Below are 26,981 nucleotides of genomic sequence, written 5' to 3'. Positions count from 1 at the left end.
CCTGAAGGTCTGCCCTTAGCACCTGGTCACTTCGCACCCGTGCTCAGCCACAGGGTGGGAGGACAGGCTGAGGTGCTTGTGCAGGAGGGGCAGGGCGCTGGACAGTGACGAGCCCCCGGGGAGGAGTCCCGGAAGTCTGCACTCACTTGGCCGGCAGGATGACCTGAGTAGGAGGTGGGATGGAAAGTGGTCGGAGGTAAGGCCGAGGGGCTGGTGCGCTGGAGGTGGGCTGGCGGTGCCATCAAGCAGGCCACCACCACTGGACTCTTGGGAACCCAAGTGTCCGAGTCTGCTCTGAGCCTCTGTTGTGACAACTGTAGTTCTGGGCAGCTGCTCTTCATCCCCTCTTACTACCCTTGTGTTAGCTCTACTTTCCCTAATATAACCTGGAAAGGTTACATCTTAGACTGCTGTCTTATTTCTCCAGCCTGGGATCCAGCACTTCCTTTATTAAGACATAACAAAAATATGTAGGTTTCTTATGTATATTGAGATGAATGGACATAACAAAAATATGTAGGTTTCTTATGTATATTGAGATGAATGGTTTTATTTTTCCTTAGCTGTTGGAAATCCTTGGATAAAAAGTTTACAGCAATCCATTTTAAAAAATATTAAATCCTAATCCCTCACACAACAAACCCTTAAAGTGCTTTTTTTCATTAAAAAGAGAGCTTTCTCTTGCTCTTGAAAGTTTGCCTTTGTGAGTGGGTAGCTTTGCTGTGAAACAGTGATAATTTGAGAAGCATGGCAGGGGGCTATGATGACTCAGTGTGAACATAAAGTTTAGGCATGAAGAATCTCTGGACAGAGGTAATTCTCTCCCTGTGTTCCTCCTACTCCCATGGGCTTCTCTTCCCAGCCCGCTCAGCTGAAAGACCCTCACTTTCCACCGTATAAAGAGCTGTAAGTGCGGGTCTTGATAGGCAGCCTCTGCTCTGTACCTCCCCAAGCGCTGAAGCCCAGCTAGGTCCCTCTCCGAGCACCTTCCTCCATCCTCCAACCCTGTTACCTGGGAGGGAAGCTATAAAGGAGATGATAATGGGAGGGTATGTGGATTGTCTGCTGGGCTGCAGCCTTCTTGTGTCCTGAGGTCGGGCAGAAAGGGAAGGAAGAATCAGCGGTGGGGAGACAATTTCTTTCTTAGCCATCACATATTAAGATTTGAAAATTGGACATTATTTCATAATTTAAAGCCTTGCATTTATAGCTCATTAATAATCTGTCAAGGTGATCCATGACTATCACTGAATTTGAACACATCCCAGCAAGGTTGTCAGGAAGACTTTATTATTACACCCACTTTGCAAGTAAGAAAACAAAGCTGCAAAGAGGTTAAATGGAAGAAAAGGGGTCTCCTGGGTCTCAGCCTATGTACTTTATGGGTTGCCATGTTGTCAGGGAGAGAGAGCAATCAGGCCCAGTTTCCTTCCAGGGACAGATCTGGATCTGTAGGAACTGCAGAGTCTCTGCCCACATCACATGAGCACACAGCTGGAAATGCCTCTACTAAAGCAGTGTGTGGAGAGCTCAGCTCCCCACGCTGGCCATTAAGCACTTTCCTGCTGGGATCCTATGTTCTATCCCCACCTCCCTGTTAGTGCAAGAAGCATCTGCAGAATCAGCAAGATCAGGATAGGTTTTTGTTTGTTTGTTTGCTTTTGCCTTTCTTACAAAGTGGATAATAAAGAGTGCCACTGGGATTCTCTATTATAAATGCAGATTCTAAGAGGCATAGTGTTTCCATTATTAATATTGAGAAAGTTGAATGGTTCACTAAAGTGCAATTTTTTTTGTTTTGTTTTGGGTTTTTGTTTGCTTAAGCTGATAACCTCAGAGCAGTATTTTTCAACATAAGCACTTTTTAAAAAACAGCTCTACCTCCATGCCCCTCCCCCAACCCAGGGACACAGATTCTGTGAGAGAACTAGATATGGCAAAGGATTGTTACTGGCCAGGGCTCCTGGTCTCCTTAATCAGTGAAAATGAATAAGAGGCCAGACATGAAATTCGGGCAAGGCTTTATTGGGACTTGTGCTGCAGCAGGAGGGAGAGAAAACAAGTAACAGGTTCCCTTGCTCACTCCCTGGGTAGGGGTGGGGGTAGGGGTGGGTCCAGGAGTCAGGCCGAGGGGTGGCTCAGGTAGTCTGCTCGCTCCCTTGGTGGTGCTGTGTGCAGGAGCCCTGCTTTTAATCCTGACACTTCAGAAATGGCAGTTGGGTTTTTGGTCTTTTTCTATCTTGTTGTTTATGGCTGGCCCCGACTGTGCTCACATACAGTGATTTTAGTCCCTTATAGTTCCTTTGTATTCTGTTGCTCCAGGACATGTTTGTCCCAGGGCAAGCATTGCAGCAGGGGCCCCAGGTCCTAGTCTGTCGCAGGATGAAACCAAATTTTGTTTCCTGTGAAGAGAGAAAAGGGGCTTTAGAGACAGGGCTTTCGGATGACAGAAATGAGTAGCCCAGCACATCCTTCTCCCAAAAGGCAATGATAAAACTAGACAAAATAGTCAGAAACAATCATTTCTTGGCTCTGGAATTTGACTGGATTGAGGAGTGGTTATTCATGAAAAACTGGTGAACTCTGGGTAAGAACAGCTGGAGTCTGGGGCATCTCTCCTGGGGCTGCTCTAACCCCCTACCTGCACTCCAAAGGTGAGGAAGTTCTATGTGGACAGGGTAAGCCCTGAAAACCAGCAGCTTCCCTATCTGAGGGGCTGACCTGATTTGGAGTGGAGCATGAAAAAACCAGAAACTGAAACTTTCACCTTAAGAAACTAGAAAAAGAAGAGCAAACTAAACTCAAGGCAAATAGTAGTAAGGAAGTATTAAAGATGAGAGTGGGAAATCAATGAAATAGAATACAGAAAACAACAAAGAAAATCAGTGAGCTCAAAAGTTAGTTTTTTGAGAAGATCAACAACATTAACAAACCTTTAACTATACTCCCCTGACCACCCTACTCCCAAAAAAGGAAGAGGAAAAGAGAGAAGATACAAATTACCAAAATCATTAATGAAAGCAGGGGCATCACCATCAACCCTGAAGAAATTAAAAGGATTTTAACTTTATGCTACAAATTAGATAACTTGGATGAAGGGACAAATTCTTAGAAAGCCACAATTACCAAAAAAAAAAAAAAAAAAAAAAAAAAAAAGGCTCAAGAAGAAACTAAAAATCTGAAAAAACACATAGCAAGTAAAGAAGCTGGTTGTCCATATTAGAAAGATGAATTTGAATCCTTACCTCACACCATACACGAAATGTGATTCCAAATGGATCATGGACCTAAATATAAGAGCTAAAATGATAAAATTTTTGGAGGAGACATAGAGAAAATTTTCATGACCTTGTGTCAGGAAAATAATTTTTAGATATGATACCAAAAGTATGATCTATAAAAGAAAAAGATGATAAAGTGAATTTCATCAAATTAAAAACTTCTGTGCTTCAAAAGACATCATTAAGAAAATGAAAAGATAAGCCACAGACTGGGATAAAATATTTGCAAACTTAGATCTGATAAAAATATCTTGTACTTGTCTCTAGAACATATTAAGATCTCTTACAATGCAATAATAAGACAAAGAACCCAACTAAAAATGGGTAAAAACGTGAATGTTTTCCCAAAGAAGATACATGAATGGCCAATAAGCACATGAAAAGATACTCAACATCATCAGTTGCTAGGGAAATGCAAATCAAAGCCATAATGAAATACCACTTGACACCCACTAAAACGGCTCCAGCCAAAAGGACTGACAATGTTGGTAAGGATACGGAGAAACTGGAACCCTCATGCATTACAGGTGGGATTGTAAAATGGTGCAGCCACTTTGGAAAACACTTTCTCAAAATTCCCCAAGAGGTTAAAGTTACCGCATGACCCAGTGATTCTACTCCTAGGTATATATTCAAGAGAAATGAAAACAGATGTCTTTGTGTGCGCATTATATCTGGTGGCCAAAAACTGGAATCTACCCCAATGTCCACGCGTGGGTGAACTGATGAACAGGATGTGTAAATCCGCACAGTGGAGTACAATTAAGTGGTAAGAAAGAGCAAAGTGTTGACACAGGCTACAACATGGATAAACCTTACAAACACTATGCTGAGTGAAAGGAGCCAGATCAGAAGGCTATATATATTGTGTGGCTCCATTTATATAAAATGTCCAGCAAGGGAAAATTTTTAGAGCCAGAGTGCAGATCAGGGGTTGCCTGGGCTGGGGGTAGCACTGAGGACTGACTGCACACGGACATGAGAGATCTTGTAGGGGTGATGAGAATGATCTAAAATTGGATTCTGGTGATGGTTTCATCATCTCATAAATTTACTAAAAACCATTGCATTGTGCAGTTACATTGGGTGACTGTTATGGTATGTCATTTATACCACAATAAAGCTGTCAAAAATAAAAAGGAACAGAGGAGAGAGGAGGAAGATGGGAGAGAAGGAAGAAAGCTCACCCACGCTCTAGTTGTGTGACTCTCGGCCAGTCGTACACTTTCTAAAACTCATCCTGCCACGTTCTTGACTTTAAAATGGGAATAATGACCCCGTAGCCCGTGAGGTTCTTGTCAGGGTTAGCTCAGTAAATGGTAGAATTTTTTTTAGAACAGTTCTCCTCTTTTCTTACTCAGGTTTCTCTTTACCTTCTATAAACATAGAGTCTCATAAAAGCGACCTATTTTGTGATAGAAATAAATGGCAGAGCTGGTATAATGTTTTATGAGTCCTCTCATATATTACTTGGCTGTGGAAAATAAGATTATGTTTCAATGAAATCTTAGCACATTTATTTTGTGCTCTCTAAAGAAGGAAACAAGTGAAAAATTAAATTTGGAAACTTTTTATTATTAGAGTTATTAATTCCAATTATCCATTGTATTTCTCTATGGATAGATGCCCACAATAGACACTTGAAACCAGCCTTCTGAGTAATTGATTGAAGATTTGCCAAAGATCTGAACAGCTTCTCCATCTTCAGATATCTGGAGAGGAGTGGGCAGTGAGGAGGAGAATGTGTGTCTCAGAGTCTGTTACAAGTCTCTGGAAACGCCTTACACTCCTTTTTTCTGAAAGAACTTTCCCAGTAACTCATGATGCAGCTAAAAACACAAGAAGAATGGCAGCAGGGGTCTGGGGATGTCTCACTGGGGTCCCTGGGGCCCTGCTTGGAAACTTTATGGTTTTGAAAACTCAATTTTTTCAGTTCACTCAGGAACGATCAGATACGAAGCAACTGATTTGGGCTGAGAAAAAAAACTATGATACTGCGTTCACGGGCTCCAAACATTTCACTTCAGTTAGGGGTAGAGCTTTCCGGGGATCAAAACGGGAAAGCGGCAGGTCCCCCTCCCGCCTTCTGTTCCAGGTGCATTCTCTCTCCGCATCCCCTCGACAGTCCTGAGGATGCCCAGACAGGAAAGTCAACCCTGAACTGAAATGTGAACTTGGCTTGTTGGGCTCCGAAAGCAACACTAGTTGTTTAGGAAACTCTTTCCTGGTGTCAGGGTAACCCTGACACCAAACTAGTGATCCAATGGCTGCTTGGTGAGGATGGAATCAGATCAAAGGAAGCTGAGTGACCTTTAAAAAATTCACCTGTGCTGTGGCAGAATCTGAAGAATTATTGCCTCCACTCTGAACTTTCACTGGCCAGCTGGAATATCGCTTTGCCAGACAGTACTCGCCTGGGTGCCTCCCTTCTCTCTCTGCACAGTCTCCCTCTGTCTCTTTCCCTCCCCCTTTTCCCTTCCTTCAGTCTTTCCCCCTCCTTCCCCTCCTTCTCTCCCTCCTCCTTTCCTCTTCTTTCTCTCTCTCTTCCACACTCTTTTGGTCAAATTCTTATCATCCAGGAATTTTTCTTGTAGTACACAGAACCAATCACCATTTCTAAGACTAGAGTTTATCTTTCATGACTTCCTAAAATAGTCCTTGGACAGTGTGTCTTCTAGAGAAGCCGTCCAGGAAGTTGGCATGGCACTTCTTGCCCCTGGGGAAGCACTGGCCTTGTCAGCAGCTCAGCTCTACACCAGCCCAGAGAGTGCAGTTCCTGGGGAGAGTTCTGTGCAGACAGGATGTTTTCACCACCAACTTGACTTGCTCGTTTTTTCCCCCAAAGACATATTAATTCTGTGTTTGATTAGAAACATTTCAATTGGAATTTTAATAACACTGATGGATTTTTGTTCTGAGAACACTCTTAAGCCAATTTAAAACCTTAATCAATTCTCCCTATTGTAAAGCTATACTATTTCCAATTTTTCCCATTTCCATTTTTATTTTACTAAAATTATTTTGATTCAAGTGATTTCTTTTCTGCATAAAATTCAATAACTAAGATTTTTAATTGATTTTTTTTATTATGAAAGTTGCCATTATGAATTTTCTTACAGTACAATCATTTCTACTAAGATAAATTTTCTTGGTGATTCAGTTTTTTACTGTGTGAATTTTTCTACGTCATTATTGGCTTCTTTTTTGTGTTAGTTATTTATGCTGGTAATAGTAACCATAAATTTGCTTTAAAATTGATGATTTCATTTATATTTTGCCTTATAATTAGTCTATTGGCTGTGACTGATCTGTGATTACCTCTTCCATACACTTTGCAGTCACTTTCCGTACTGTCTACTAGAGAGCCACACTTGAACATGCAAGAGGAAAAAAAAGGCAGGCATCAGAGATGGTTAATTTGATTGATTTTTGCTGCTTTTCTTTTCAGAAGGTGACATTTTCTGATCGTTTCTCCATTTCTTATTTGCATCTCCCTACTCACCTCCAAAATTACCACAATTTATCCTTTGTGTAATTTTTATTTGCAGTGGGGTTATTTCAGCATCTCACAAACATCCTTCTAGACCAAGAACTCTGTCCAGAATTGAACTGCAGCCGCCTCTGTGGGATTCCTTCCCGTCTTTGGCATCTCTCTCCCTTGCTGCCTGCTCTCTGCCCTGTTCTTTCTAGAGTTATGATGATGCCACTTCATCAGCTTTTGGACTTTCTATTTCATGCACCAGCTTAAGCATGTACCTGTGTCCGCTGAAATAAAATACTCTCTGTGCTTTTCCTGTAAGGTAATTGTTTTATTGGTCCATGATGAAAAGGTAGAAAAGTATTAATAACTATTTCCATTAAGTACTTCTCTTGTGCCAGGCATGAACCTCTTTCCACGTGTGATCTCGTTTAATACTCACAACAGCCACTCCATGATGTTTAGACACTATTAAAGTTCTTATTTATCTATGAGATAGCCAGAGCTCAGAAAGGAAACTGATTTCCCAAAGGTCATCTGGCCAGAGATGGGAGTGAAATACAGGTCATCTGCCATGACACCCTGTGCTCTTAACCACCGCCTGGTACCGCTCGCCATCTCTTGTTGCCCTGGACCCCTGGAGCAGGTGGCACTTCCCTTTGCCCATAAGTTATATTCTCTCTCCCCCCAGATTGTCAGCATCATCCAGCCCTGCAACGCCCCTGCCCCATTGGCTGTGTCTTCCCTTCGTGTCCAAGGCTCAGAAATAGAGAAGCGTGCCAGCACTCTGTGGCTCACAGGCCTGATTCTCAAATCCTGGGCCCAAGTGGGTGGTGCAGCAGAAGAACTAGAGGGAAACTCCAGACAACCTGGCACCCGTCCTGGTGCTGCCTTGCTGATGTCTAGATGTTCTATGATGCTTGTGAAAGAGTTAAGGGAAGTAGGGGCAGGGTGTCCCACCATATGTGAAATACCTTCTAGAAGAGAAAGAGGCTTTTGAAGAAAATGACATCCTAGGAATAAAAAAGAAAGTAGATTCCTTGTTTAGGGGAAAATGCCAGAATCATCCAGTGTGTACTGATGCCAGGGGAGGGTAGGCAGTGAGGCTCCCACAGAAACGCAGGGTGGCTGCTTAGAATGTCAGAATTCCTAATTGTCTCTTTTTAAAAAAAAATCCCAGCCGGAGAGCTGGAAACCAGATGTCACAATTCAGAATTATGGTATTTGAGGAAATACCACAAGGTTCTGAAGGCCTGGTTCTGAGGGAAGGAAGGGGTTGGAGGCTGTTTTCCTGAAGGACCTGGAAGGTTGGGTGTGTTTCATCCAGGGTGTCCACTGAAGCCTGTGATATTTCTTCTTCCTGTAGAAATCCGAACTTGCAGGAGGGTACTGTGTGTTGGGACTGAGGCCAGTTTCTGATGCAAACATATTTACTCGTTTATGAAGTTAGGATGTTTTCCGGTGTGATGGTTGGAGAGGAGAATTATCATCCTCTCTTCTGGTGGACGCCCTTTACAGAATTATCTTCTCAGTCTTCCAGATACCTTTGTGGCTGGCAAGCAGTATTTTCTTCTTCTATAGGAAGAGAAATAGAGACACTGGGGGCTGTTTAACTTGCTGAGGTTACTCTCTCGTGTTCCCACTGCACGGAGCCTGGGAATCTAAATTCCTGAATCCACACAGGTGTTCTAGTGACTTCTGTATTCCCGGTCCTGAATCTACTGGGTGTCTCTTAATCCAGTTGAAGATTTGACTGATCTGTATGTATGTAAGTACGGATTGGAATCTCTTCTATAGAACTTCTGAACTCCTCCCTAAAAGCAATGGTATCACTTCATCTCAGATTAGGGGAAATAGCCCTGTCTCTTCCTCTCTCTCTCACTGCACAATGTCACAGTCTCCGAAGAGTTTGTGTTAAATCAGCAAAGTGATGACATAGAGCAATGTTGACATGCTTTGTTTTAAAAAAAAAAAAGTACTGTAATTGTGATGATTTCTCATACTCAAGGCCACGAAAGGAGGAAGGATGATGAAAGAGCCAGGGTGAGGGAAAGGTCAACTTCAAGGGAACAGAGGAAGCCAGATGCTATAAGGAGGGGAAGTAAAGGATCAAGTGGCATAAAAGGGATGGAAAAATCGGGACCACGTGGTGCAAGGATACAGCGGAAGGGAAGAGCGAGGGTCTGAAGCATGTTAATGGGAATTAGAGGCCCGCCCTCACCCGGCCAGGGGCACTAAGAAAACTGCTGATGCACAGATCTCATGCATCTAATCGAAGAACTTTCTGAAGCCACCTCCCTGATTGCAGGTAGGCTGGTTCACTGCAACGCTCTGAGTCATCGGACATTCCAGCTTAAAGGGACCTCAGCAATCCTGGAGCTCATCATGGACAACTCCCTTAGTTTACAGATGAGTAAACTGAGGCTGAGAGAGAGACAGGTACAAATCCGCCCATGCTCACACAGAGCCAGGCCGAGACAGACCCAGGACTCCAGCCCTGGGGTCCTGACATCGTGTCCAGGAACTATACCTCTCCTTTGACTTGTGAAGCTGAATCCCTAAATCCCTGCAATGCAAAAATGAGGTCCACGGAAGATCAACACCAGCTTCTCCTGTGTGCTTAGTAAACCTGCAGGACCTCAGCCCCCAGCACACCCACTGAGTCAGAGTCTGTCTTTTAAACGAGACTGCAGATGATTCGCGTGCAAGCTGAGAATCACAGCCCTGACCCCTTTCCACGTCCCACCCTGTGACCGGCACCCGAACCTGTGACCTTCCTCTCCTCTCAAGCTCTCAGGACTGTCATATTTTCGGGAGTTGGGCTAACTACAACTTCAGTTACTTTGAGCATTCAGTGTGGTAACCTCCCTGCAGTGTCTCTGAGTAAGTGGCATCTCATCTATTATTATTACTCATTAATAACAACTATATTAATAATACTTTCTCTTCAGAGAGTACTTTGCAGATTTCTAAGTCCATCTACGTTTTTATGAGTAAAGTATTTGGCTCTGAGCACCAGCTCTGTCGCTGTGTTGACTGAGCCTGTATCTCAACTCTTCCACTCACAGTATAACCTTGAGAGGTGTTTTAACTTCTCCGGGCCTTGATTTTAATGCATGTAAAATAGACCCAGTAAGTGCAAGGATCCATCCCAATGTTACCATTCTGTGGTTCTAGAAATAAACCCTTCTTCCTCCTTTGCTTGGCCACGAAAATCTGGGAACCTAAATACCTTAGAAGGTCATTAAGCCTATTCAACTACTTAAACCGAAGGAATGGCATATTCTGTTAATAATTTTAGAGTGCAGAGCTACATGCACACCCCTGTAAGTTCAACAGGTAAATTGTAGTTGCTGCAAAATACGTGAGATATTGAAATGACTCACTGGAATATTCCTATCATCATTACTGTAACTGGTATGCTTGGGAGATAAAGCAGATGGTAAAACAATGGCTCTTTTGAGTGAGGGAATGAGTCAGCCAGTCAATAGGTTTTAGCGGGAAGTCAAAGAGCAGGCACTTCATCCAAGAATCGGCAGGGCGTGTTGGGCAAAATAGGCCCTGGAGCAGGGCTCCGGCCACACCGGTGTGGGCGCTGGGCGGAGAAGGAGGGAGGCTTTTCAGAACTGAAATCCCCTGGAGGAGGTTAATCAGAAGAGTGGGCAGGCTCTTTGTGCTGGGAAGTGGGAGGCATTTTCTCATTACAAGGGTAGAGTAGCATGAAAGGCAGCTCAGGAGTTAAAAGGAAACAAAGGACTCCGAGAGGAGAGAGGAAATGGGCCAGGGCGAGGAGGCGTGACGGGGCTCAGCTGGGAGGAGACAGGAGAGGCTGAGCAGGTGCAGGTCCAGGAAAGGATTACCCGCCACGCTGAGCAGGAGAGATGATTTAGGGAGCAAGTGCTGTGGTCAAAGAAGCAATAGGTCTTCTGTGACATTTTCTTGGGAAGAGTTTTGGTTTTTTCTTTTTTTTAACAGCCCAGGGAGTCATCCACATGCTTCATGACAAACATTTGCCTGCTTTGCGGCTGGAGTTTCAACTAGGCATCCAACTGAGAGCCACTTGCCAAACAACTCATTCTCTAGGGTCTCTGCATATGCCTTACCCGTCACAGATGCCCCTGGGTCGTTTAAGTGCTCACACACTCTGTAAACATCAAACCTTGTTGCCATGTCATCTTTGGGGTCTGTGATATCAAAGAAACTTGTGCTGCAATAATCACCCTCTGAAACTCTGTTATAATCTAACCAACTCATTATTGCTTTCCAAGTGAACTTTCTTCCTTCTTCTTTGGAACATAATGCTGCCATGTAGGGATTTACAGCCAGTTTTGTTGGGAGGGATATATCTCCCTTCCCTCCTGTGTCCTAGAAAACTCAAATCTAAGTTGTAGGAGATAGATCAACTGTTATTTTGTGTTTCTTGTAGATAAGTTCTGAAGCTAAGACTCATTGTCTAAGAACACGAGTAGACTAGTATCTTTGGTGTTGTGCAAAGTCTACAGTAGGCATTCGCACTCAGAGGCAAAAGGTACATGAAAGAGGACAGAGTGACAAGAGGTGGTTCTATCCAGAAGAATGGTGGGGGGTCCTCCACTGAGGGCTCTTCCTGCCACCATGTTTGGTAAGGAAAAAAAAAATCCCTCACATTTTTCATTTATCCAAATGTATCTTCCAAGACTCCTGTAGGAAAAATTTGGCTTCTGTCAGTGGACAGAAGTGAAGACTATTTATTTGGAAACTGTAGATTAACACTTTCCAAGAGAAAACAGAAGTCCAAGTGGATGAATGCCATGTTACATACCATCAGAATCTGGAGTGTGGGCTTTACAAAATCTCTTCATTTTCCTTCAAGGACGGAAACTTGAAGTTCAAGGGTCCTTGAGCGAGTGAATGGGTGGCTGCTCCTTTCACTCAATAGAAATCAGTAGAATAGAAATAGGTTAAAATCTCCAGTGGCCCTCAAAATACTAAAAGTAACACACTTGGAGGGATACTGAGCACAATAGAAATAAAATGCAAACCACATATGTGATTGTAGATTTTCCAGTGTCCTGAAAGTGAAGTGAAAACGAGCAGGTGAAATTAATTTTTTTTCTGTTTTTTAAAATTTATTGAATTATAGCCAGTTACAGTGTATCAATTTCTGGCATACAGCCCACAATATCCCAGTCATACATATACATACATATATTCATTTTCATATTCTTTTTCATTAAAGATTATTTCAAGATATTGAACATAATTTTAATAGTGTATTTTTAAACCCAGTATATCCAAAATATTGTCATTTGACATGTATTCAATATTAAAAAGTATCAACAAAATATTTTACATTTGGGGAGTTTTTTGGTACAAAGTCTTTTTGGCGTGTATTTCGCACTTACAGCCCATTTCAATTCAGACTGGCCACATTCCACGTGCTCAGTAGACACATATGACTAGTGGCTACCATATATACTGGACAACATGGATTCACAGGACTAAGAATTGGACCTAAATAGTTATTGGAATCTCAGAGTTCTTGGGATTGTTTATCTTGTTTGGGATCATTTGAAAGAAAAGCTGGGGAGAATATTTTTAACTTCACTTTTTGTTTTTGAAGGAGTGAGCATTTTCATTCACTCATTCATTCATTCAACATATATTTATTGAGTGCTTACTGAGTCCCAGACACTGTGATAATGGCTAGTTATACCCTTAATACATTTCATTTGTTTGTTTCTATCAATGTAATTGTGAAGTTGTAAGCAATGGAATCATCTGAAATGCCTAAACAGACTCAATTTTATTGTTAATTAATGTGGTCAAGTTCCACGCTATTTGATTAGGCCACTGGTTCAGTCAGTAGGTCTGAGGTGGAGCCTGATAATTTGCATTTCTGACAAGTTCCCGCGAGATGCTGGTGACGCTGGTCTGGAGGCCACACTTTGAGACCCACTGAATTAGAGATACGACTTCTCCTTTGAGATCTTTCACCTTTTATGTATTCTGCGTATCTGAAGACAGAGTCAAGCATCCCTGGAGAGTTGAACAACCACAAGATTCATTGGTCTCAAAGGGATTAGTTGGGGAGTGGGGGGCTCGATTTCCTGTGGTCTGTTTTCTAAGACACAAATATAGTGACCCAAATGGGAAATTTAAGAACAATACCCAGGGACTGAGAGATCTGGTGTGGACTCCCCTAAAGGAAGCATCCCGTGCTTATGCTTTGCGGACCAGCATCACAGATTGTGGCTGAGCTAACCCCTCTCTGCCTGGATACTCAGGACTGGGTAGCTGCCTCAGATTTCCAGACCTCACCCGTGGGATATGGGGAGAGGGACCTGGGAAGAGTGTCCCAGGGTCATCAAAGTACTGCAGACTAGCAGAAGATTGTCGAAAATCTTACTTCTGGTTCCCCACAGGAGAAGTTTGCCTTTCACTTCCTATCAAAGGATTGCTGATCCCTACAGCCAGTGGAGCTGCTGTCTGGATGTTGGGACTGTCCTGTGTGTGTGTGTGTGTGTGTGTGTGTGTGTGTGTTGTCAAGGGCTGCTCCAAAGCCAGAAATTCCAGCAGGAGGACACAGGCACATATATTATTTTACGAGATGTAGATCTTCAGCACCCACTCAGGTATAATGGGTCCGTTTGGGAGGGTGAGAGTTGGACCATCCCAGGTGTCAGTGAAGCCAGAACTTCCTGACTGGATCCTGGTAACACTGCTTATGTCATACGGTTGATTCGAATTTTGAAAGCACCCAGAGAAGGGGCCCACTTGAATGGTGGCTTCTGATCCTTAATGAGTTTGTTTTTGGTTTGTCTAATTTCACCAGGGTTCAGGCCCATCATCCTGAACTTGGAGTGTCAGCTGAGCCTCGTCAAAAAGGACAACACACACTCTTACCAAGTCACAGACCTTTTATCTAATTATTATTATAAATTATACCTACAGTGTGTGCAGGACTCTTTAACAGATTGGAATTCTTGGCTTTTCAAGCCAGCGAGTGAATCACGGGCATTTGGGATGGGGTTGCCCTTCTGTCCTCCACTGTGATGCTGGTCACCACTCTGCATAGAGATTTATTACAAGTGACACAAGAATGTCTATGGCTGCCTCAGCCACCTTCCCTCAGCCGCCTCACCTTGGGCAGGAGTGAGCTAAGTGCTCGGTCCCTTGTGCTCTGTGTAAACCCCCATCCAGTTCTGGACGCTGCCCCCAGATATGCAAGTGATGCTTTTCTTTCCTGTTATCATCTTTTCAAGAAGGACCCGTGAGAGACCAGGAGACAGTTGCCAGGTGTGCAATCCCCCGGTGTGCTGTTCACCTGTGCCTTAAACTCTTGGACATCCATTTTAGCATCAATGCACCTTCCTCATTGCCACTCCCATTCTAGAAAAAGAAAGACACATTTTCTCTTAGATGCAGATGAGAAGGTTTTGTTGTCATATATGATATTAATCCCATGAACATCAACAAAAAAGTCAAGGTCTAAGAAAAGAACACAGAAATGAAACCGGTCTCGAACAGGTCATGTGTGTAATTGTGGCTGGTGTTGACAGGGAGCTGTCCGACCCCCTCCCCCAGCCTCTCCTGTAGTTGGACAGACTTTTACTGGGTGACTACAGAGAGATGCCTTCATTCTTCTTTCAACGACCAGCGCAGAATACCACAAACATTTATGTGGCTATTTTTTATTTTGTGATGACGTATTTCAGACATTTAATGAAAAATATTCCAGACAAGCTGTTTAGTTAGAAAATTAATCATTATCAGTTAATCAATCTATTTTAAGCACTGGGCACTGTCTTCAGTACTATGGAAGAATGAAAAGAAATCGAGCTTGAGGCTAGCATACACAAAGGTAAACACTGGAGGCTTTTTTTTTTTTTTTTAATAACAGCGATTTATTTTCTCCCAGTTCTGAAGGCTAGAAGTCCAAGATCAAGGTGTCAGCAGGTTTGGTAGAACCTGAGGCCTCTCTCCTTGGCTTGCAGATGGCCAAGAAGGCTTTTGTAGTTAGTTTGCTTGTAGCAGAGGAACATCAACAAAGGCAGACAGTTGTGATGCAAGGTTTACAATCTTTGCACTGTTGACGGTTGGGGCCAGAGAGTTCTCTGTGCTGGAGGCTGTCCTGGATTTGCAGCACCATCCCTCCCCTCCCCACTAGATGCCACTAGCAACCCCTGTCCCAGTTGTGACAAAAAAATTGTCCCCTGACGGAGCCAAATGTTCCCTGGGAGGCAGAATCACCCTGGGTTGAAAACCACTGCTTTAATGTAAACTGAATTTGTGAGGACCCAGGAAACTCTGAGCCTGGGAGAGAATCAAGGGAGATTAATCACAGGGAGTTGTCTGGAGAAAGCAAATCTGAGCTGAAGCTCCAAAGACAGGAGGATAAGAATTGCCAGGGGAGATGACCCGGGAGTGGGGCTTGGGGATGGGGGTGGGCGGAGAACAGGAGAAGGGCGACGTTGTTTCAGAAAGTAGTGACTGAAAAGGGAGATACAGGAAGCCAAACTCCATTTCTTTGGCCAGCGTGGGTGTCATATAGGAGGAAGGGGTGATCATTAGTGACTTTGGTTGGTGGTGTGGCCGATAACAGCCGTCCAACCCAGATGCCAACAGGCAAGGAAACAGAAACAGGAAAGGATGAGGATTAATACTTGTAGCACATGCCGTGTGCCACATTTGCTGCTTTATTATGTCAACAGATGTTAACTTAATCCTCTCAACAACCTAGGAGGCAGATGCTACTATTATTTGTATTATATATCAGTTTTGTTATATATTTTTGTTATTACATTTATTACATACATTATTACATTTATTATGTATATTATAGCTGGAAAAACTGAGGCATGAAAAGGATGAGTAACTTCCAAAAGTCTCTCAACTAGTCAATAGCAGGGCCACAGTTTAACCCCTTGTCTGGCCACTAAGCCCACGCTGTAACCCCCTGCTCTGGGCTGGGGTTAGTTCAGGTGGTGCCCGGGTGATGGAGTTCTCATCACAAGGCAGGAGTGGGTCTGGAATCCAGGTGGTCAAGCAAGGTTGGAAAGGAATAAAAAACTCTACTCTAATTTACAGAAACATCAGGAGTTTGTCAGAAGAGTCAAATAGATTCTCAGATCACAGAGGAAAGCAAGGGGTGAAGAGTCCCAGCAGATAACTTAGATCCCTCAGTCCAGGAATCAGACAGGGAATGTAGGGTGAACATTGGAGCAGGCGCTTTGAGCAGGAGGTGGCAGGTGGGGCCTTTGTGCAGGCCTGGGCTTGGGGGAGGGTGGTGGGCAGGTAAGGCTGCCACCGTTGAGTGAAGACAGGCCAAGAGTGGGCCCAGGTCTTAAAGACTTAACATAAGACAAAACACTATAAACCTCCTAGAAGGAAACAAGCAAAACATTTTATCACATAAATCTTAGCAATGTTCTACTAGGGCAGTCTACCTAAGCAATAGAAATAAAAGCAAAAATATACAAATGGGATCTAATTAAACTTAAAAGCTTTTGCACAGCAAAGGAAACCATGAGCAAAACAAAAAGACAACCTATGGAATGGGAGAAAATATTTGCAACAGATGCAACTGACAAGGGCTTAATTTCAGAATATATAAACAGCTAATACAACTTAACAACAACAACAACAACAACAACAACAAAAACAATCCAAAAGAGGCCAGGAGACCTAAACAAGCAGTGCTCCAATGAAGACATACAAATGGCCAATCGGCATAAGAAAAAAATTCTCGATATCGCTAATTGTCCGAGAAATGCAAATCAAAACTATAATGAGGTGTCACCTCACACCAGTCAGAATGGCCATCATTAAAAAGTCCACAAATGATAAATGCTGGAGAGGGTGTGGAGAAAAGGGAACCCTCCTACACTGTTGGTGGGAATGCAGTTTGGTGCAGCCATTATGGAAAACAGTATGGAGATTCCTCAAAAAACTAAAAATAGACTTACTCTATAATCCAGCAATCCCACTTCTGGGCATATATCTGGAGGAAGCTCTAACTCGAAAAGAAACATGCACCCCAGTGTTCATAGCAGCACTACTTACAATAGCCAAGACATGGAAACAACCTAAATGTCCATCAACAGATGACTGGATAAAGAAACTATGGTATATTTATACAATGTAATACTACTCAGCCATAAAAAAAAGAATAAAAGAATGCCATTTGCAGCAACATGGATGGACCTGGAGATCCATCATTCTAAGTGAAGTATCCAGAAAGAGAAAGAAAAACACCATATGATATCACTAATACGTGGAATCTAAAAAAAAAAAAAAAGACACAAATGAACTTATTTACAAAACAGAAAGAGACTCACATAGAATCACAAAGAGACATAGAAAACAAACTTATGGTTACTAGTGGGGAAAGGGAGTGGGGAGGGATAAACTGGGAGTTTAGGCTTTGCAGATACTAACTATTATATATACAATAGATATACAAAGTTTCTTCTGTACAGCACGGGGAACTATATTCAATGTCTTATAGTGAACTATAATGAAAAAGAATATGAAAAGGAATATATATGTATATGTATGACTGAACATTATGCTGTACACCAGAACTTGACACAACATTGTAAACTGACTATACTTCAATTTAAAAAAAAAATTAGTGGGCCCAGGTGAGCTGCAGAAGCATTTGGACTCTGACGGTGAAGCCAGCAAGAGGTGTGTGTGTGTGTGGGGGGGGTAACTCAAAGGGAAGGTTGGGGGGGAAGGAGGCTAGAACTGGAGATGAGGTGGGGCCTGGGTGGGGGGGTGCCGAGGTGTTGTGCCACGAGGCAGGCCACGTGGTGCAGAAAGGCCACGGGCTGGAGGAGGCAGCCTGGACCCCAATTCCTCCAACTCACGGCTGTGATCCAGGCCCAGTGCTCCGCCCTCCAGCCTTGGGTCCTCTTCTCGGAACCTGCCCTGCAAGTTATCGAAACAGTTAAATGAGAGGCCACGCATGCAGTGGAGGCCTGATACAGCTTCACGCCTGCCGCAGCTGCAGAGGGAGATGCCCTTATGGCGGTGAGGTCAGCTGGAGAAAGAACCCTGGGCTGTTAGAACTCATAAGTGCCATTCTGAGAAGGGAGAAAAGAAACTTGATTTTTGCCGTGTTGGGATTTTTTTTTCAAAGAGTCATCCAGTGCATAATGGTCTTTATTTAAATGGACAGAAACTGAGCGTCAGGCTGAAGAGCTTTTACATTGGGTGGAGCTGAACAGATGGATGTGTGTCCAGTATCGGGTTGGGTTGAAGGAGATAAAAGCACATTTTTATTCCAGGGGCAGGACTTCAGTTGTTTCAGGACTTGAGCTCTAAAAATAACTTCAGCATCCAGACACTTAACGGGTTTGTGGTCCCTCTCCTGTGAGCAGGCACCTCCCATCCGCAGACTTCCCAATTTCATTCCCTCTCTGCTGAGAGAGGCGTGAACAAGAGATGGCTCTGAGGGAAGACAGACTGGAGAAGAGATGCAGGCAGTGAACCAGCATGAGGCCTAGTGCAGAGCAGACCTGGACAGAGTGTCAGGTATCAGTATCAGAGTATCAGGAACTGCTCTCCCCATCGCCACCCTCATAAATAAATATAAACAGAGATTTTTCGCTGATCTCCAGTGAATGTCTTTAACTGCCTAAACCAGCTCTGTCCATTAGAAATATACTGTAAGTTACAAATGCAATCCACGCACATCATTGAAAATTTTCTAGTTGTCACTTTATGAGTAGTAAAAAGAAACAGGTGAGATTAATTTTAATACTAGATCATATTTCATTTCTTCACAATATTATCATTTGAACATATAATCAATACTTAGCATTGAGATTTTACATTCTCACTTTTGTCCTAAATCTTTCAAATCCAATGTGTAATTTACACATCCCTGTGACACAAGCCAGATTTTTCGTGCTTAAGAGCCACAGTGGCGGTGGCCACCATATTGGACAACAGAGGTCTGAACCCTCCCTGACTGCAAGGCTGCCATTCCAGAAGAGGGCTGGTCATTACTCTGAGCTTGGTGGCATCCACATCACCCGGGTCCCCATTTGACTGATGCCTGGTGTATAAGAATGCAGGGTTGTGGTTCATTTCCCACCTCGTCTAGTTCGCATTGCCAGAGGGAAACTGTCTAAGAACCATCCATCACCCAGACAGCCCCAGATGGGCCATTTACTGACAACAGCAGCCCATCCAGAGGGCTGACATCCAGTCGTTACCAACTGCAGAGGAAAACAAAACTTAATGACTTCAATGCCAAAATGGAATGCAAGTTTGTGGGAAGAAGGAATTTCTAATACAAGGAAGGCAACAGTACATCAGTAAAGGAAGATTGTTTTCAGGCGAAAGCAATGAAAGATTTGAAACTGTGTTTTCAGTTTTATTTCTGCAACCTGAGATCCTCATTTCAGGTCCTTATGATTCCATTTTTCCATTCGATCGTGCACAGGGTGGTTCTGGGGAGTCAATACTAAAATAGTGATTATTGGTGCGGCATTTTGCGAGAATCACCCAGTGAGCTTTGGAAGTATAAAACAATGTAGCAGAATTCAAATAGTGTGGAATGGGGATTTTTCTTCCCCACTGGAGACCCCTTCTCTTTCCTGGCCAAATGCACATAGAGGGAGGAGCTTGCTAGAGGGGGAAACATCTGGAAATGTGACCTGCGGGGAGAGCTGCCCAGCTCCTAGCCGCTGGAGACTGGATTTCCACTCCAGCTCTTAGAGAGAAAGGAAAGTGAGCACTTCTGATTCTAATCATACTTCAGAAATATTGCAGCTCAAAACACACAAACAGTGTGATGATTGAGAGGTTTTCAGGCTTCCCATGAAGCTCTCCTGAGATAAAAGCAGTTAACAACTGCTCTTCCTGGATGATAAATGGTTGTTGGTTTCCTTTCATCAATATTTTAATAACTATTTGCACATTTTGGCAATTATGGTCCCAGAGAGTCTGATGGTGATTACAGAAGCAGATTGCAGAGGTGATTCACTGGACGCAGTTGGCCGTCAGAAGCGACACCATCTCTCTGTGACAAGCGGGCTTCAGCCCAGGCACCTGGCTTGCTGGCCGCCTTCTGAAGCAGGTGTGCTGATGCCGTCGGTGCCGAGCGGGTGAAGCAGGGCAGTTGGTTGCCTTCCCCTCTGATGCTTTCTTCTCCAAGACAGCTTAGCTCTCCAGCAAGAGCACTGAAATACCCCCCTCCAGAAGCAGCCACTTGCCTCCTCTTTCTGTAGGTGCGATTGGCCATTGAATTCTGAGCTGCTTTGGTTGCTGTTCTGTGCCTGGGCTGCTGGGAGGAATCCGACAAAGTAGAGACTTGCCTGTCCCTGGTCCACTGGGGAGAGTTAACCCCTCTGCCACCTTAGAGGACACCTTCTTGGAAGAAAAGTGTTGTTCATGTTTCACGGACACTTCTCATTTCTCAGTTAAAGTAATATTAAAATAATTGATTTCACTGTTTTGTGTTCCCTCATTTCAAGCTCCAGGCTGTCATGAATATTACTTTGTAGTATACCGGTTATAAATGTTTTACCCAGAAGAGAGTCTGGAAGAAAAGTTGTTCAAGACATGGAATTTGTAGAAGGAGCATTAGCAGCAGTCTTTCCACATTGTTTTAGAAATGAACATGAGAACCAAAGTAACAAGACGTTAGAAGGAATCCAATCTGAAAGGAAATTGAAATAGGACTCACTTCACAGAACTTCAGGGAGCAAAATTTAAACCTGACTTGAAAAGTAAATAAGAAGATGTTCATTGTAGAGATTTATAACAGTGTAGAGAATTCAGAGCACCTTAAATGTACAGCAGTAGCAAAATGGATAAATGTATTATTGCGTGCTTCTATGATGACTGTTATGAAGGAAGTCAATAAAATGTTGATCTCAAAAATATATAATGACTTATAAAAATGATCTTGATGCACTGTCAAATGAAAATATGCAAAACATAAAACTGTATGTCTGCTGCAACATTAACATATACATAAGCTTAGCAAAATGCCTGGAAAGAAATATGCACAGGGATTTTTGTGGTTGGATTGACCACAAAATTTTAATTTTAAGTTTTAATTATTTTCTTTGTGGATTTCTGATATTCCAGATTCTTTAGGATGAGCAGGTAGTACTTTTATAATCAGAAGAGAAAGGTTACTGTCATTATACAAACTCTAGCAGATGTCCTTGCAACAAACATTTACTAAGAAATACCACTTAATAGTCGCCTGACCTTGGCAAATCACGAATCTTCTGTTGGGGCTGCATCTCCTCGCCTGGGAACGGGATCCAGTGGCCCTGCCTGACTCACGGAAGCATTATGAGGAACGGATGCATTAACCAGAAGAGACTGAACAGCCAACTGCTCATACCAGCAAGACATGCAGCTTTGTGATGGATATTGTGTCTAATCGCAAATCTGTCAGAACATAAGAAATGGGAAACTGAACAAGGCTATAATAACATGTTTAGAATCAAAGCCCATGAGAAACTAAAACCGGAAAGTGGCCGGCACTGAAATGAACACAGCAGGGAGACACTGGGTAGCCGGTCCTCTAACCCGGGCTGCGTTCGCCACCCCAAGCAAGGACCGTCCCTCAAAGGAAACCCCTTCAGAGTCGGTACTGAGAGTGGCCCTTACAGCTGCTCCTGAGTCTGATGTTTACTCTAATTCTCAAAACAATATCCTGCGAGTGTGAAAAGCCTGCCCTTTTGGGTGGATGAGGATGGGCAGGGAGCGAGATTTCGGATGGCTGTACTGCCTGAGTTTTCACCGACACCTACTGAGCCAGGGCTTGGCTGGGCCAAGGGCTTAGATTAGGGCTCCCTGTGGGTTTTACAGTTTTACATGCTGTTTCTTTACCATATGTCTTCCTTTTGGGTAATGAAATGTATTTACTCACACATGAGCACCTTCCCCAGGATGTTCTGACAAGAGATTTGGGTTTCCCACAGGGCATATGTGTGTCTTAAAGTCTCAAATGTGAGACCCTCTGTCCTCCACTGGGATAACTATAGGGGACACAGATGACAGCGCAGCTATCCTCGGTTTATAATCTGACGGACATAAACCACGTACACGCACCTGGCACAGCACGCAAGGTGCTCTTATGCAGAGTTGGATGTAAAAGCGTAAATGTAAATGCATAATGTAGATGAATAACGTATGGAGTTTCCTGGAGTCTTACTTTTTTCTTTTAATACCTGAGGGTTTTGTGGGTTAAGTGAGAAACCTGGATGCTTATAATTTACCAAAAAAAAAAAAGAAAAATTTCCTTTCCTCAACTCAGAAAGCTTTTTGCTGGGAAGGGTCAGAAGGTTCAGTCTGAAGGGGTCCACAAACAGCGTGGGGGGGTCTCAGGTGGTGCAGCTGCGGACTGGGGCCCTGAGGCCTGAAGCCAGCGGCGGAGCATCACTGAAGAGCGTGTGAATCCACCACTGGTCTGGGCAGCAAGGGAAGGAAGCAGGGTCCAGGCTCCCCTAACCCTGAGAACCAGGAGAAGGGCCAGCGCAGCTCCCATGCCCAGCTGCCAGGCTGGAAACTCTTCTAGGAAGGGTGCGCCTTCATCTGCTTTCTGTGTGGGCCCTCGCTTTTCTGTTAGGAGCCTGAGGTCGGGGGCCCTGCAGGAGCTGCTGCTCAGGCTCTACATGAAGTGTCTCTAGAGAGACGTGGGCTGAGGGGTCCCCACCAGAGGGGCTGTGGAAGCTGTCCACACAAACCCGTGGGGGAGGAGGAGTCTAAGCCTCTGTCTGTTGCCCTGAGGTCTGCAGACCCCCCAGGGTGAGTCACCTAAGCTGCTCATTAAGATGCAGAATCCCAGGCTCCCTCCTGAACCCACAGATCAGAGCCTCTAAGAGAGAGGGCCTGGGAATTTGCTTCTAGCACATTCTCCAAGTGAGCCTTTCACACAGTAATGCTTGAGATCTGCTGCCTTCAGATGTCACCAAATGCATATGCAGATGGAGCATCTGTGTATGTGAGGCACAGATGGCACCCGGGGGATTTGACAGCCCCCTAGAGGATGGAGGTCATGTCAGCTGGGAAGCCATTGAGCAAGACCCCCCCATCCGTTGTCTCCTGCCCACCTCCTGCCTCCCCCCAGGCACCCACTCCTCCCAAGTCAGGGAAGAGACTAGAACCCCTCAGGAGCAACTCCTTTCCTGGCAGGTGGCCGCCCAGGAGGTGAAAGAGAGTGAGGCATGCAGTCAGACACCTGGACCTCTCGGACGTGAGCATCTGTGGTCTCAGGACCCGCTGGCTCCATAGGGACCCACTGAGTGTCTCCCAGGTACACAGTGCTGGGCCAGACCAGGGACTTCCAGGAGAACAAGACAGGGTCCTCACCTCGGCTCTGAGCCTGTAGTCTGGAGGGGGAAGCAGAGAGCTGACCCAGGGCTGGATGAAGGAAGCCCTGCCCGCCAGGGAACAATATGGCAGCATCTGGGAGTGTTTCCTGGGAAGACCCTGTCCTAGCCCAACCTGGGCTGGGAAGGAACCTGCCTCTTCCCTGGCCCTAAGCTGGATGGGGAGCCAGGGCAGGTCTGGGTGACAAGAGAGAACACAGGAGCGGTTGGTTCCTGCACTGTCCTGCTCTGACTGTGTATGGGGGGTGGGGAGAATCCCTTCCACACCTGCCTCCCAGTAAAACTTCTTCTGTCTAAAGGGGGAGCATGTTCTCTTGCCTTGTTTTCAGTTCCTGGTTCTTGAGAGATGCTTATTAGAGAGACAGACACCCAGTGAAGAGTGGTCTAGGCTGGGCAGCTCCATTTATCAACACTGTGTCCAGAACAAATCTGGCCATTTCTTTCTAGAGGATGCAAAAATGATGGGGGTGGGGGTTGGACCTGCCCCCTAGTTGGGGCAGCCTGGCCAGCCTGGCCAGGACTGAGTGCTGATGAGATGCCAAGACTTCTGTGGTCCAGGCGTGTGGGGAGGGGCGTGGGTAGCAGATGAGTGGAATGTCCACCACCCATCACCCGCTCTGTTTCAAAAACAAGCAGCTGAGGGCCTCTGAAAGCCCAGCTTCTTGGTTAGTCCAGTTGGTGGGGCAGCACTGCAGTTCTGGGACTTTTCTAGGAGTCTGAATGAAAGTGGAACACAAGATACTCTGGTTGGCTAAGGAGCTTCGGGCGTCTGGTCATCCCCGCGGGGCCCTGCCCAGCAGCTCTGTCTGCTGGACTTGGTGGTCTGCAGGCCAGTTCGAGGGCAGAGATGGAAAAGCTTGCTGGTCTTCGCTCTGAGAATATCAGAACCCTTGCGGAGATGAAACTGGGCTGGAACCTCAAAGAATTTCTCCATCATATTTTTTCTAATTGACGAAAGGGAAAGAATTGAGAAATCTCTACCCTGCTTACCAGACAATTAAAAAAAAATCAAACATCACATTCTTGACAGTTATAACATTCTATCGTGGGGGTCTCAGCTGGCACCTGCTGACTGTTGCATAACGGGGGCGGGGCGCCACTTGCTTTATCAGAGGCAAGAGACATAGAATCTGATTCTAATTCACTCTTCATGCCAACCAAGCTTGGGATCTGAGCAAGTCATCTTTATTTGCCAGAAGGGAAAAAAAGAACATAGTTACATTCAGAGATATCAATATGTATCAATATGGCTGGAGAGAGAATTATAGGCCTTTAGGAATTCTTTTATATTTACACATATGTATTTTTTAATATGTATAAATTGGTGACCATTACATGCTAATCTTTTGAACTGGGGCCTCAGTTTCCTTCTCAGCCAATCCAGTCCAACAGACATCTAGTGAGCTTTTGACTCTACTGCGAGTCACTTTGTGAGCATTGGAAAGAACACAAAGAAAAGTGAAATTGTTTTCTTTTTGTCAAAATCTAGCCAATGCTGCTATTCATCACAAGGTGCTTACTGATAAATAACTTACCTGAATTCTGTTCCATTCTTTCACACTTTCATTTCACAGCACTTACAGTCCTTTATTAAAGTACCTTTGAGTACCAGTAAGGACATGCAAAGTCACTGCTGCTGATCATACGAGCAAGTTTAGATACAGCGCTTCTTGCCTGATTTCCCATGGCCTTGTGTCAGACCTGGCGCTGGGGAACTCAGGTTTGGGCCTTTGAGGGCTGCTGTGGACCCACCAAGGCAAGTGTGGAGCCCTAGAGATGAGATGCTAGAGGTCTATGGGTGGGCTCTTTGTGCTGCTTTTGTGGGTAAAGGAATCGCATCACATCCTCAGGGATGCAATGCAAAGTAAGAGTATTTGAATACTTTAATTTTAATACTGTAAGTGGAAAGGTGTTGAGTTGAGTTTATTGGTTTAATGGTGGGCTGGATTCAGGTTAACAAGCATTTATTAAGTGCTTACCTGCAAGTGTGCCTTCCACCCATTTACCATCTGCTTGTGGGACTCATGCAGAAATGCAAGAAATGAGTTCATGGAGAACACAGGCAAGTTATTCAGTGGTCTTCAAACTTAGTCACACATATGTTGAAAAGCACAAAGCAAAGTGGAGTCAGAATGTTGGGGAACATGAGCCCTATACTCCAAAACAGTTAGGAACCCCACTGGTTATCTCTCCAGCCCCGTATTACACAGATCTCAGTAACCTCGGGAAGCTAAGTCCCTCGGTGATGGCAGAGCAAGGGCAACATAACTCCGTCTCCTGACTCCCAGGAAGAAACACCCTTGCTTCCTCACTGCACAGGATGATACGGTGAGATGGCAGATGAAAGAGTGCAATGCCCAGTAGCACAAAAGGCATTTTTCCTAGAGATAAATGCTGTGCTGAGATGATCTGTGTTAAGTAAGTGAGCTAATTTTGTGACTTGGCCCCACATAGCACTCTGTGGCTGCCAGGGGCCAGGAGGAGAATTAAAATTCCGGGAGCTGTAAGTGGTCCTTGATGAATCAAACAACCTCTTTCTCATAGAATTTCAGGAATGAGAAAAGAATCTTAAAATAGTCTTACAAGCCATCTTCAGGAGAGGTGGGCAGGACCTCTTTTTAAAATTATTGATGAAACCTATGAATTCATAGTTGTTTTTCAAAACAGCAGAGGTACGTCCCTTGACATCTCAGTTTATGAAATGTAGGGAGCCAAAGCCATCTCAATCCCTTTCCAAATCCTCTTTCCAAACTCTGTTTTAAAAGTAACATTTTTGTTCATTACAAAGTAGTATAAGTTGACTGTGGAAACCTTGAAAAGCATAAAAAGAAAATTAAAATGGGGGGGCGTATAGCTCAGTGGTAGAGTGCAATGTTTAGCATGCAGGAGGTCCTGGGTTCAATCCCCAGTACCTCCATATAAACATAGTAATAATAATAAATAAATGAACTGAATTACCTCCTCCTGCAAAAAAAAAATTTTTTTTTAAATAAATGTTAATTTATTAATTTTATTTCTTTAATCCTACCAATCAGGTAGATCCATGGTTAACATTTGATGCATTCTTCTAACATTTTTTCTCTGCATAATATATTTTCACACAAACGTGTGTTCACATTATGCATTACTATTTTGAAACAGGTTATTTTTTGTCCCTCTTAATGTATTACGAACCATTCTACTCTGTCTATAATAGGTGAATGGGTGGTTCATTGTATGATCATATGTCATAATTCTTTAACCAATGCCCTCTTATTGATATTTAAGTTGTTCTCAGTTTTTAATAATAAAAAACAGTGTTGCAATCCATATTAATGAAAATTTCTTTAAGTCAAATGCCTAAGAGTTCTAGGCCAAAGGATATATATGTTGTTAAGGTTTTGAGATACATAGCCAACGTCTTCCTCAAAAGGTTGCATTAATTTATATTCTTACCCAAAATACAGGAACGTGCTTATTCTCCCTGCTCTCACCAATACGAAATATCATTTTAAAACTAACTTTTGACTTCATTTGTTTGAAACTGAGGGGAGCAAATCACAAACTCCTTAAATATAATTACTGACATATTTCCTTCTTTGTGTGTGTTGCCTGTTCATCTATTTTGCCCGTTTTATTATGGAATATTTGTCTTTTTCCTGATCATTTGTAAGAGCTCTTGGAAGATATTACCTTTTGTTATATATAAAATAAATACATTTCTATTTTATCATTTGCATGTTATGGAGTTTTTTGACATACAGTTTTAAAATTTTTTGTCTAGTCAGAACTATCTATCTTTTCTTTATGTCTGCTGCCTTGTCATATATTTAAAAGGGCTTCCCCAACCCCCAAATTTGATAAGTTTGTGTTCTATTCTTGTATCTTTTTATTTAA

At 43.8% G+C, this 26,981-nt stretch overlaps 1 protein-coding gene and 1 long non-coding RNA gene across 3 annotated transcripts in view; both read left to right on the top strand.

The window, feature by feature from the left end:
• Positions 1-26,981, top strand: part of ZDHHC14 (zDHHC palmitoyltransferase 14) — a 245,053-nt gene that overhangs the window by 141,416 nt on the left and 76,656 nt on the right. The gene's annotated exons all lie outside the window — the stretch shown is intronic.
• LOC141578330 (uncharacterized) lies at positions 16-26,814 on the top strand. The gene is made up of 2 exons (XR_012508524.1): positions 16-474; positions 521-26,814. It is a non-coding gene; the product is annotated as an uncharacterized LOC141578330 (long non-coding RNA).

This window comes from Camelus bactrianus, chromosome 8 (assembly GCF_048773025.1).
Source record: "Camelus bactrianus isolate YW-2024 breed Bactrian camel chromosome 8, ASM4877302v1, whole genome shotgun sequence".
Classification (NCBI taxonomy): domain Eukaryota; kingdom Metazoa; phylum Chordata; class Mammalia; order Artiodactyla; family Camelidae; genus Camelus; species Camelus bactrianus.
The sequence above is the reverse complement of the archived record's forward strand: the minus strand, read 5'-3'. Positions and strand labels throughout refer to the sequence as shown.